Below are 14,131 nucleotides of genomic sequence, written 5' to 3'. Positions count from 1 at the left end.
AGGTAAAGGATCCCTGACAGTTAAGTCCAGTCGTGAACGACTCTGGGGTTGCGGTGCTCATCTTGCTTTACTGGCTGAGAGAGCCAACATTTATCCGCAGAGAGCTTTTCTGGGTCATGTGGCCAGCAAGACTAAGTTAAGGTTAACAGATTTTTTTCAATGAATCTGGGGACACTTTAATTAAGTATATAAATAAATACTACATGTTCGGGACTTTAATGCTGCAGCAATGGCGGTGGCAAAAGGGCGGCTACTGCCTTGACCTCAACCGCCACATTTCCCCTTCCTCTGAGGCTTCTATCTCCTTTCTCCATGAGCCTGGGCAGCCACTGAGTTGCTGGTTCTTCAGTGGTGGTGGTGGGGAAGTGGTACGCAGTATGTCAGGCATGGAAGGTGGAGAAGGAGGGCCGAGAGTGGTGGCGGCGAGGCTCGGGCAGCGCAATGCCTCCCTTCCCTGTCGGAGCAGCTCCAGTCCCATTCCTACTTGCGTGCAAGCAGGAGGGGGCGGTGATCCCTCAGCTGGGAAGGGAGGCTTCACACTGCCTTTCAGAGCCTTTCAGAGCAGCCTCATCCCAACTCCTACTTGCGTCCTAGGCTCAGTGGTTTAGACCACAGCGCCACCCGCGTTCCAGCAGTGTAGTATAGCTGCACTCATAACTAGATGAAGGATGTGAATCCTGGGTCTCTCCACAGGCATCCACCAAGGAACCCTGCTTTGATCTAACAAAGAGAGTACATTTCTAGAATTTGTAGAATCTGAGAAATGAGGCACTGCCACTATTCTCTCTCTCTCTCTCTCTCTCTCTCTCTCTCTCTCTCTCTCTCTCTCTCCCTCCCTCCCTCCCTCCCTTCCTCCCACCATAAATTCTTTACTTTACTGCCCCCCTCAGTGGAAAAATAAATTCCTGCAGACACTCATGCCTCTCTCTTCACCTTTAAAGCTTTTAGCACTTCAGAAGTTGGTCTAATAAAATATTTCATCTTATCTATTATGCATCTCTTGTAAAAATTAAATGAAAGATTAATATTGCAAAAGATACCTGGTTCCTTTCTGCCCAGGGCTGCCACAAGTTCTCCTTTCCTTTGCTGTTATTATTAAAGAGACTCCACCTTGAAATACCCTAGGCGTATGATTTCCACTTTTAAAAACATGTATTCTGGATTGGGGTGGGGTGGGGGCATAGTTTTTCAGCCATTAGGGCATGTTGAATTTTGCAACTATCAAATTCCAGAAATGAGATGTGCAAAAAAGTTATAACTTGACTTGGGAATTCAAAGTATTTTTGTTCAATTAATATAATTTAGTTTTGGTTGGTAAATAACTACATAAAAAACCTGACTTTTTATTTTTAAAAAAATATTTTTATTGCATATTCAATTTTATCATAATCACAGTTTCAATACATAATTCAATAAATCCAAGCATTGCTCTAACAGAGCATCGACCCCCCGCCTCTTTTTTTGACTTCCATACATCATTACTTTATTCTTAGCATTTCTATAACCACTTGTTTTTAACTTCTCTCTTATTTTTGTATTTCTCCACATTAAATGTAAATCAGTTCCTTATATTCTCATTACAAAACATTTCAACTCAAACCTACAAATGTTTTCAGATGTTTACAATGTACTTTCATATATAATATAAATTTACTCCAGTCCTTTTGAAACAGTTCATTGTGCTGATTCCAGAAGCCTTCGCAGTAAAAAAGAAAAATATGGGAAGTAATTGGGCGACATATAAAGACCTGTTATTGGAAGTAGATAACAAATTAAAGTTAACGCCATTTGAAGAATTGAGAGGAAAATTAACTTATTGGTTGCAGTACCACCAGAAAACCTGACTTTTAAACATTTTTGTGGAATTTCTAATAATTGTAAACTTGCCATATTATTTTTTTGTGAAAAAATGATGTAAGATTGCATTAAAATCATTAGAAATGATTGCCAAGTACAGTGGTACCTCAGGTTAATAACTTAATTCGTTCCGGAGGTTCGTTCTTAACCTGAAACTGTTCTTAACCTGAAGCACCACTTTAGCTAATGGGGCCTCCTGCTGCTGCAGCACAATTTCTGTTCTCATCCTGAAGCAAAGTTCTTAATCCGAGGTACTATTTTTGGGTTAACGGAGTCTGTACCTGAAGTGTCTGTAACCCAAGGTACCACTGTACTTGCAGTTATATTATATACTAATACTATTTTTATATTTATATATTATACGTATTTTATATTAAATTGCATATTGCAAACACACACACACACACACACACACACACACACACACACACACGAGGAACTTGCTTTCACTGAAGGCCAGAGAGAGAAGACTACTTCTGTTGGACCACATCAGATTAGCTTGCCAGACCTGCCTGAGTGTAACAGAAAAGTAAAAAGGCAGAAGCATCAAGAAGACAAGAGAAGGCAGCTTTCTGAATGTAAGCAGAGAAGGAAGTAAGCAGAGTGCTTCAATGCCATCAAATGAAATAATTTTATGTGCTGATGAAAATAAGGAACAAATAGCTGATGCCCAAGATGGAAATGATGGAATTATGAACTGGCATTAGGAAACCAAGAATGCATTCCACTTCTAAGAAAAAGACAACCACAATAGAAATACATAATGTTGCTGTGCAGAGCACCAGATGTGGTATTGGCCTGTGTGCTATAGCTGCTATGTCAGGAATCAGACTGAAGGGTATTGCTCTGAGGAAGAATGGTGGGAGCCCCCCTCTCCCTTCGCACAAGAGCCTGATCCTGAAGCTCGATATCACTGACCTAGAGCAATGGTTCGCAGAAGGACACAGTTCGGGAACTGACAGTTGGACTGAGCTGGGAGAAGAGCAACCAAGGGGAGAGGAATGGGAAGAGAGAGAGCTGGTTGAATCTCCCTCACTAGAAAGTGTGCAGCCCATGAGCCCTAGAGCCAGGCGTCTGGATAGGGCAGCCTCTCAGAAGGTTCAGTGGTGGAGGGATCATGTGGTGAGGAGATGGGAAGACGGAAGTAACTAGAGGGAAGTAGGAGGAGCTCAGTTGGGAGCACCTGCACGATGAGAATGGACGTTGAATGTTTGTGCTGTGTTTAATAAACCTCTCTGTTGCTGCCAAAAGATTGCTTTTGCTTTGTGCTGTTATCTACAGAGAGGGGGTAGCCTTGCCTGGCAGCCTGACACATTGCCACAGCTCTCTTTATGGATGCTGGCTTGATCACTGAAGAAGGCAAGAGACTTGTAACTGAAGAAAAGGTTATTAAACCCCTGGATCAGGACTTTAATGATCTTTGCCAGAATGGTGAAGTTGATGGCTTCTTCTTTGACGACCATGCATAATATCAGAACAGCATTATTCTGTGTGCAGTGAGCCAGGTGGACCTCTTAACTCTAGAGAAATGCTCAAAGAGAGAAAAACCAGCTGAAGTTATTGCAAATAATCTTGTAGATTTCATGAATAAGGGCATTGATAATTGCCTACAGGTCATTGGAGGTGATTCTACAAATGTTAACTCTGTTTTTTTTTTTTTTTTATAAAATTTTTATTGGTTTTACGAAATTTTTAAAGAACAAACAAACACTTAAGAAAACAAACATACACGTATAATTTCATAACATATTTTCATAAACCTCTTTTCTAAGACTTCCCCATACCCCCCCTTTCTGCATCCCAATGTCCATAATTTTATAGCAACTCCCAATTGTTACTTTCCAACCTTAATCATCTTAGTCATCTCTATATTCTAACCTTATGTCACTGTATCCCTTTGTTCCTAAAAACCAAAACACTCTAACATTCATTAAGTTTATAATAGTCCTTAAGATATCTTTTGAATTTTCTCCATTCTTCTTCCGCTGTCTCTTTTCCTTGATCACGGATTCTGCCTGTCATCTCTGCCAATGTCATATAGTCCATCACTTTCATCTGCCATTCTTCCAGAGAGGGTAGATCTTGTGTCTTCCAATACTTTGCGATGAGTATTCTTGCTGCTGTTGTAGCGTACATGAAAAAAGCTCTGTCCTTCTTTGGCACCAATTGGCCGACAATGCCCAAGAGAAAGGCCTCTGGTTTTTTAGGAAAAGTACATTTAAGTACCTTTTTCATTTCATTATAGATCATTTCCCAGAAAGCCTTAATCTTCGGGCATGTCCACCAAAGGTGGTAGAAGGTACCTTCAGTCTCTTTGCATTTCCAACATTTGTTATCGGGCAAATGATAAATTTTTGCCAGCTTGACTGGGGTCATGTACCACCTGTATACCATTTTCATAATGTTTTCCTTTAAGGCATTACATGCCGTAAATTTGATACCGGTGTTCCATAACCATTCCCAGTCATCTGACATAATGTTATGACCAACATCCTGTGCCCACTTAATCATGGCTGATTTGACTATTTCCTCCTGTGTATTCCACTTCAGCAACAAGTTATACATTCTAGATAAATTCTTAGTGGTAGGTTCTAACAATTCGGTTTCTAATTTTGATTTTTCCACCTGGAAGCCGACTTTCCTGTCCTGTTTAAAAAATTCCATTATTTGACGGTATTGAAACCAATTTTCCACTTTATGTTTCAATTTCTCCTGGCTTTGTAATTTGAACTTATCTCCATCCTGTTCTAAGATTTCCCAATACTTCGGCCATCCGACCTCCATATTGAGTTTTTTCACAGCATTAGCCTCCACTGGTGACACCCATCTAGGGGTTTTATTTTCCAATAGATCTTTATATCTTATCCAAACATTAAACAATGCTTTTCTGACAATGTGATTTTTGAAGGCACTGTTAACTTTATCATACCAAAGATATGCATGCCAACCAAAAGCGTTATTAAAACCTTCCAGATCCAAAATGTCTGTATTCTCGAGGAGCATCCATTCTTTGAGCCAGCAAAAAGCTGCTGCCTCATAATACAATTTTAGGTCCGGCAGGGCAAAACCCCCTCTTTCTTTAGCATCTGTCAGTATTTTAAATTTAATTCGGGGCTTTTTGCCCTGCCAGACAAATTTCGAAATATCTTTGTGCCACCTCTTAAAACATTCCATCTTGTCAATAATCTGCAAGGTCTGAAACAAAAATAGCATTCTAGGCAATACATTCATTTTAATTACTGCAATTCGGCCTAACATTGACAGTTTCAAATTTGACCATATTTCTAAGTCTTTTTTAATTTCTGACCAACATTTCTCATAGTTGTCCTTATACAAATTCTGATTCTTAGATGTTAGATAAACCCCTAGATATTTGACCTTTTTGACCACAGTCAAACCTGTTTCCTCTTGAAATTTCTCCTTTTCCATATCTGTTAGGTTTTTCCCTAAAACTTTGGTTTTTAGCTTGTTCAACTTAAATCCAGCTACCTGGCCAAACTGTTGTATTATTTCTAATACCTTTTTCGTACTAGTGTTTGGCTCTTGCAAAGTCAATACTAAGTCATCTGCGAACGCTCTTAACTTGTAATGTTTAGCTCCGACCTGCACACCTTTAACCTGCTGGTCATTTCTTATCATATTCAGCAAGACCTCCAGAACTGTAATAAAGAGTAATGGGGAAATCGGGCACCCCTGTCGTGTTCCTTTTTCTATCTTAAGCTCCTCAGTCACCACATTATTTACAATCAGTTTGGCCTTTTGTTCAGAGTATATTGCAGCCATACCATTCTCAAAACCCCGACCTACCCCCATCCTATGCAGATTCTTCTTCATAAAACTCCAAGAAATATTGTCAAAGGCTTTCTCCGCGTCCACAAATATCAATACTGCTTTAGTGTTTATATTCACCTCTAGCTTTTCCAGAATGTCTATAACATTCCTTACATTGTCCGCCAGGTGTCTTTTAGGGAGAAAGCCTGCTTGGTCCTTATGAATCATCTCCATCAAAACTCTTTTGAGTCTTTTTGCCAAAATGTCTGCAAAAATTTTGTAATCCACGTTGAGCAATGATATTGGGCGATAGTTCTTGAGTTGGGTCTTTTCAGTCTCTGACTTTGGTATAAGTGAAATGTATGCCTCTTTCCACGATTCAGGTGCCCTTTTTCCTTCAAGGATCTCATTACAAACTTCTCTTAATGGTTGAATCAACCATTCCTTCAGCAATTTGTAGTATCTAGAAGTCAATCCATCTGGTCCCGGAGATTTGCCCAGTTGCATATTCTGAATGGCAGCCTCTATCTCTTGTTCTGAGATTCTCTGGTTCAAGTCCATCTTACTTTGCTGAGAGATGTTTTGTAATCCATATCTTCCAAGGAATTTGTCTATATCTTCTTCATTTTGCGGGCCTTGAGTATAGAGTTTTTTGAAATAACTTAAAAAGCAATTTCTAATTTCATTGGGTTTAGATATGTTCTTTCCATCCACCTCTAGACTTGTAACTGTATTTAGTTTCTGCCTTTTCTTCAATTGCCATGCCAAAAGTTTACCACATTTATTTGCTGATTCAAAAGTTTTTTGCCTCATTTGCTTTATCTTCCATTCAATCTCTTGGTTCATCAATTCCATATATTGGGTTTGATATAACTTGATCTCTCTTAAAATGTCCTGAGACTTTGGTTTTGTTCTTAATTTCCTCTCTCCTTCCTTTATCATTTCCAAGATCTTCTCTTTTTTCTCATTTTGTTTTTTCCTCTTTATTGAATTTTGTTGAATCAAAAATCCTCTCATAACCGCTTTACTTGCATCCCAGATCACTCTTTTCTCCACGTCGGTCCTCAAATTTATTTCAAAATAATCTTTTAGGGTCTTTTGGGCCTTCGTGAGAATCTCCTTATCTCGAAAGAGGGTGTCATTCATTCTCCATCTAAATTGACCAGTTATTGTGGGTTTCATCTCCATCTTCACGGCGTTATGGTCGGAGCAAGTTTTTAGGCAGATTTCCACTTTCTTAATCTTTGGGGCCAGTCCACTAGTAACCCAGATTTGGTCAATTCTGGTCCAGGTCATCATTGCTTGGGAGAAAAAGGTTCCCTCTCTCTCCAGAGGGTTCCTTGTTCTCCAAATGTCTATCAAGTCCATATTTTCTGTCATTTCGAAAAAAGTCTTAGGGAGTCTCCCTTCTTTAGTGACTGTTAGTCTTTGTGCCTTGTCCATATTAGTGGAGACCACGCCATTCATGTCTCCCATGATTATCATATTGTAATCCAAATAGTCCGTCAAGGTTTCATGAAGTCTCTTAAAGAAGTCAGATTTGCCTTCATTTGGTGCATAAGATTCTACAAATGTTAACTCTGGGTGCAGCCATACATTCAGTACAGGTCGGGCTTGGTCATAAGCTGATCTGGTTACTTTGTGCCCTCCCCACCAACAGGTAACATTGGCAAGATGCTAGAAGCAGCTACAGATCTTGAAACTGATAATTCACCAAACTCTTAACTGGAGCGCCTCTTGCTTCACTGAGTGGCAATGCCATAAAGGATCTGTCTACTGATCAAGCATATGGGTATCAGATCACACAGGCCGTAAGGACAGGAAACTTCCCATGGATTTGAAATTGGCCCAGTGAGGCATTCAAAGTGGTGAATGATAGCAAACAGCTAAACAACTTAAGACTGATAGTGGAATACATTGTTTGCATGTACTACCCCTGTTGGTTCAACATCAAAGCAAAACACTCGGGTGGAAGGCCCACACCATATCTTGTTTCAGCTGTGGGAAGTTATATTGCAAAAGAAGGCTGTGGCGGATGCTGTTTTGCCAACCATTCAGCACTCAGCGCTGCATTCAGTGAAATGATAATCCAGACACTCTTGTGCTCAGACGACAGTGAGGAGAGCTGGCATCCAAAAGGTTGTTGACTTGAGGGGTGGAGATGATGACAGACTGGGAGATCTTTCTCTACATCTGAGGAAGACACCTTCCATCACCCCCAGTGCTTTGTCCCTGTTGGAGCTGATAGACTGGTCTGATGGGGTATATGAATCTCCTTTGACATGTAAACTTACTGCAGTGGAATTGAAGTAGTTCATTGGTGAGCCCATGCAAGTTCCCCAGTGGCCCTGTCATGCTCAGTCTATGGAGAGGTATGTGAAACAAGTCACAGAAGCAGCAGCCAGTGTGTCTACACATGAGAAACATGAGGACTACATCAGAGGCCAGGAAGCAGGTTGGAGGCTGATGTCCAAAAACAAATCAAAGCAAGGCTTGATGAAACATTGTTTAAATTTCTTATTAACTGATGTTACTTTCTAATGTTGTTTTATGAGTACCAGGTAATATTGTATGCAGAGAAACTATTTTTTGTAACATCACCTGATATTTTCAGAAGGGAAAATTAAAATTAAAATTATTTGGTTTTCTGAGAGCAGTTTATGTGCTTTTTAATCAAACATAGATTTACCAAGCTCAATGTTGTTCAGTAAAAAAAAAATATGCAAATTTGAATCCCTCACACCCAAAAACATATTTTGAAGACCCCTCACTGAAGAAATTTGCAAAAATTAAGCTTCAGTCCCTGAAGTGATGAATCCTATTCAGCCATGGGCCTTCTGCATTCTCTTTCTCTTAATTGGCTGATCAACCCCTTTCTCCACAAATGTGCAAGTCTTTGTCCTTTCTAATATCTTCAGAAGCCATCACTGCCAGGACCACTACAGATTTTTTATGTTTTAAAAAAGATCAAGTCATCCACAGTTAAATTGAACTCCAATGTTCTCAGGCATTAAGCCTTCATATTGTTGAAGAAGAAAACACCAAGACTACCTTTTAGTTCCCTCTTTCCCTAAACAGAGGCTGGCTTTTCTGTTCATTTCTGTTATTAGTAATCAAATACTCAATAACTCTTAATGAGCACAGATGTTGCTGAAAACAAATGCAATCACAGTTCATTAGAACAGAAGCAAGGCATGCTGTGTGACTCTCTAATTGGCTTGTCCCGAGATGGAGGGTTCCTGTTGTAGCTCATTTCTAATGATAGGTCTTCTGATCTTCTTCATTAGCAAGCTATTTACTATCCCCAGAAGGGGATGTGTGGATGCAGTCAAGGTCTGTTCTAACAAATGCGAGAATTCGAAGCTTTGATCAGGGTGCAATGTGTGTTCCATGACTGTACACAAATGAAGCAAGAAGATGCAAAATGTTATATTTAGTGGAAATATCAGCTTCCTGAGCATCTCAGCCTACATTTTAAAAATCAGCACCAACTTTTAAGTCCTTAAGCCTTGACCACAAAGACATACCCTCCATGCCCCATGAAAATAGGGACATCTCATTCCATAATGGTAATTTTACTATTTATACCCCACACATCTTGCTGGTTGCTCCAGCAACTCTGGGCAGCTTCCAACAGATATAAAAACATAAAAAATTAAAAAAACCATTCCCTATACATGATTGCCTTCAGACAGCTCAGAGGTTGTATAACGCCATATCCTCCAACATTTCTCCCATGAAAATAGGGATGTCCCAAGGAAAAGTGGGACAGTCTGGGATCAATTCAGAAACTGGGACAGCTTCTCTAAATTAGGGACGTCCCTGGAAAATAGGGACACTTGGAGGGTCTGCAAAGATAAAACTTTGAAGTGTATGCAGGACAACTGGTGAATCACAAAAGCCAAACAGGATGTGAAATCCAGGAGGACTGGGAGATACCTTCTACTTGATCCAATCATTTGCCCATCTAGCTGTATATTGCACACACTACTCAGTCTCTTCCGACTTTATTTACTACAGACATCTCTCACTGGAGATATCAGGGACTGACATTGGAACCTTCTTGGTGCAAAGTATACTGTATGTTCTGCTACGGAGGTATGGCTCCTTCTGTGAGTAAGTTTCCAGTGGTCATAAAATAGGGTTTTGGAGCATTACATACCCTCCTGTACATAATAAAAATATCAAATTATGCATATTGCACCATTTGTGCAATTTATGTACCGTAGGTCACAGAATCTGGATTTCCTTAGTGGAAAATTGGAGTGCCTGTCACCTTCTCTGTTAATCATTAAATGCAGAGCTCTCCTTTTAATCTCATGGTTCAGGTAGAACACCCCCAATGCGAGAATTAGCCTACTTCCTCTGATCTGGTAACCTCTCTTGGGTAAACTATGCTAAAGAGGGGACTTTGGGGAGTAGGTGTTTAAGAGGAAGAGGTGTGGCTGGACTGCACAGCAAAGAGGAACATGTTTCCATTTCTCCTGCAAAAATGAATGACTAAATAAATAAAAATCTGCTAAGGCTGCAGTTCGTTACCACCACTATGAGACCATAGATGTGATTTGTCTCTTGTAACAGAATCTTGGATTCACTCTAAAATCTGAATTCCTGGAGGGGGGAGGGAACTGTATTTTATGAGGGTTTTAAAAAAAGGAGTAGGGAGAATTACGGTATAACAACCTCATTTTTATTGTTCATCTTTGTTTGGCTCCCCCCTCCCCCACTCTTCTACCTATATTTTGTAAATGTAATTTTGTGTGTGCATTGAATGGGGATTGCTTAAGCAAGGCTTTCCATTGATTTAAAATAAAATAAATGGGTTTCCATTCAGAGACTTGAAATGCAGTCTGTGGAATGCAAAGACCAATATTTGCAGACCTGAGGACAAAAAAAGGTGACTTAGCATCGCCAATGAATGCCTTCTTTGAAACATGGAATGTGGGGGACACTGGTGTCTGTGTGAGCCTCCTATTTCAATAGGGAGTGTGTGCTCAGCTGCAGTGAAATGAATCCCTCAGACCAGAAGCCCGAATGGTATGTCTTTCAAAAGGCAGCCTTTCCGTTTGCAGTGTATAATTCCAGTGTATAAGACAGGGATGTCTCCTGTTACCATTATTGGCCAGAAGACTTAGATCTGATGAAGAAATCAAAGGGATACCAGTGGGTTATAAAGCATATACAGTGGTGCCTTGGGTTAAGAACTTAATTCGTTCTGGAGGTCCGTTCTTAACCTGAAACTGTTTTTAACCTGAAGCACCACTTTAGCTAATGGGGCATCCTGCTGCTGTTGCGCCGTCGCTGCACGATTTCTGTTCTCATCCTGAAGCAACGTTCTTAACCCAAGGTACTATTTCTGGGTTAGAGGAGTCTGTAACCTAAAGCATATGTAACCTGAAGCGTCTGTAACCCGAGGTCCACTGTAAACTGAAGGCATTCACAGATGATGTGGTGGTAACTGTGGAAGACCCTCTGGTTAGTATACCAAGGGTTCTGGAACAGATTTCTAAATTTGGAGAAGTAGCAGGTTTTAAGTTAAATAAAGGGCAGCAGCTGAAGGAGGAGCAAAAGGGTTTTCTTGTGTGTGTGTTTCTTTGTGGCTGATTAGCTGCTCTCCCTGTGCAAAGGTCAGAGGGGGCAGGGTTTCTGTTGAGGCAGGGGATTAGCTGTGGGAGGAGCTTATCAGACCTAGCAGGGCAGCAGCGCGAGCATTTTGATCCATCTTTTAGATTTAGGGGAGCTAGTCTCAAACGTTTGTTGGGGGAGACCTAGGGTTTTTTTTTAGGGGGGTTATTTATCCTGTCTTCACGCTTTTTAAGATGAAGGACCACTGTAGCCACCCCCAATGACACGTTTTCAAGATGGAGGGTGAGGGAACAGCTTCAGTCGCCTGTGGTTCCTGCGCAATGTTTGCCATCTTGCCAAAGGTTGCAGGAGAGCCAGTGTGGTGTAGTGGTTAAGAACGGTAAACTTGTAATCTGGGGAACCGGGTTCGTGTCTCCGCTCCTCCACATGCAGCTGCTGGGTGACCTTGGGCTAGTCACACTTCTCTGAAGTCTCTCAGCCTCACTCACCTCGCAGAGTGTTTGTTGTGGAGGAGGAAGGGAAAGGAGAATGTTAGCCACTTTGAGACTCCTTCGGGTAGTGATAAAGCGGGATATCAAATCCAAACTCCTCTTCTTCTTCTTTTTCTTCTTCTTCTTCTGCAGCAATTGTATGTTGATTGCCCTCTTAGAAGACAAAGTCCAGCAACTGGAGGAACGTGTAGATATGCTCCAAAGAATTACAGAGCTGGAGCTCTTCTTGGAAGCAACAGAGAACACCGTCTCCACCAAGGAGGAGACAGGGGACTCCCCTGAGAAGAAGGCTAGTTCACCAACACAGGAGCCAGATATATGGAGAAACATGACTCAAAGAAGTAGGAGGCCCAGGGTTCACTCTGATTGTTTAGAAATACACAATCGCTTTGAGGTCCGTCCCCCCCAGCATGGAAGACGAAGAGCAGACTCCATTTGAGGATCTCTCCCTCATTACAGTCGATCAGGTATATGAAGACGAGCAGCAAAGTCAGTCCTCAGGGAATGTGCAGGTGACCTTGGAACGGACAGCTCACGGAAGAACCCCGACCAAACCTAAGAGGAGGCGTGTAGTGGTGATAGGGGATTCCCTACTGAGGGGAACAGAAGCAGTGATCTGTGGGCCTGACAAGATGTCTCGGGAGGTGTGCTGTCTCCCCGGGGCTAAGATCCAAGATGTAACTGAACGACTGCAAGGAATCATAAAACCCACTGACAAATACCCCTTCCTCTTGGTTCATGTGGGAACCAATGACACTGCAAGCAATAGCCTCCAGAAGATCAAAAGGACTACGAGGCTCTGGGCAGGAAATAGAAGCAATTAAATGCACAAATTGTCATCTCATCTGTCCTCCCAGTTGAACGACGTGGCCCAGGGAGAGAGGGAAAAATAGTGGAAGTGAACAGCTGGCTTCGCAAATGGTGTAAACAGGAACGGTTTGGATTCTTAGATCACAGACTGCAGTTTCTTGAAGATGGACTTCTGGCAAGCGATGGGCTGCACCTCACAACGGTTGGGAGAAATGTTTTTGCCAAAAATCTCAGAAACCTCATCAGGAGGGCTTTAAACTGACTAATGTGAGGGAGGGAGATAGTGCTCCTGAAGGTAGGAGTCTATCAATTGATGAAGATGATCATCCAAATGTCATAGACCAAATGGAGCAAACAGCACGCAGACCTAGTGGTGGGAGGAAAAAATCCTTAAATAAGAGACACGGGGGAATGATTAATGGACTTCAATGTCTGTACACTAATGCGTAAAGCATGGGAAATAAACAAGATGAGCTTGAGCTCTTGGTACAGCAAACTAAATATGCCATAATAGGCATCACTGAAACCTGGTGGGATAAGTCCCACTGTCAGGGGTTTAGGTGCAGAGGCACGGGCAAGGGAGGAAACAGAGAGCGAAGGGGAGGAGACAGAGGAAAGGATGAGTGATGACGACGACCCGAGATCTCCCAGTCTTTCCAGTGAATCAGAGGATTCACAGAAAGGAGCACCAGTGGCCAGGGCAAGGGGGGAGTCTAGGGAGGCACCCCAGGAAGATAGAGCCAGAGGAGACTCAGGGGGGAGCAGCTGGAAATCGGGACCAGCGTCACCGCCAGGAAGCAGGGAAGAGGAAAGGAGCCAGGAGGGAAGCGCTGGCAGCTCACCACAGGAGGGAGGGCAGGAGTCAGGAGTGGCCACACCTCCATCGGGGAGCGAAGAAACGGTTAAGAGGAAAGTGGAAGGTTGGGCGCGCGCGCCAAGTTCAAATGCAGAGGAAGGCGGCGCAGTGAGCAGCCCCGAAAGGGAACCGGGTCCTAAAGCCCGGCGCAAGGAGGCAGAAGGGTCTGGGTCAGCGTCAGAAGAATCCCGGAAGGAAGAAGCCCCGGGGGGTAGAGGGACCCAGAGGAGGACAGTCAGGAGGAAAAGGTGGAGCAAGGCTAGGATATTAAGTTGGTGCGCACGGGGCGGAGACTCAGACGGAGCCTCGCCGATCTAGCTAGTAGACGTAGAGTTGCAGACAGCAGCGTGAGAATGGAAACTGTAATTCAATAAAGACTTTTACTTAATGACCGCTGGCTAGCGTGATCCTCTGTGAGCTAGGATCTTGAAGCAGCTCTGACAGTAGGCTCCGTCTCCACATTGTGGGCATCTGCAGCCTCGAGGAGGGGAGAGAAACAGGCGCCCACTAGCGAGCTCACGAACGGCAGGAGACATGACGGCTGAGCAGCAGATAGAGGACCTCAGAAAAGCAGTGGCACAACTGAACGCCGAGGTTCTCGCATCCAGGAAGAGAGAGGACGAGGCAGCTGCCGCCTGCAGGGATCTCCAGGTCAGGTTAGACGTACTGGCAAAGCAACCACCCCGGCAGGAGGGAATTGGGTTGGCGAGACGGACAGGCGGGCTGCTCTCTCACTTCGATGGGAACCTGCAACAGTATC

This window comes from Podarcis bocagei (genome assembly GCF_964188305.1).
Source record: "Podarcis bocagei genome assembly, chromosome: 8".
NCBI classification, from domain to species: Eukaryota; Metazoa; Chordata; class Lepidosauria; order Squamata; family Lacertidae; genus Podarcis; species Podarcis bocagei.
Note: the sequence above shows the minus strand (reverse complement) of the source record.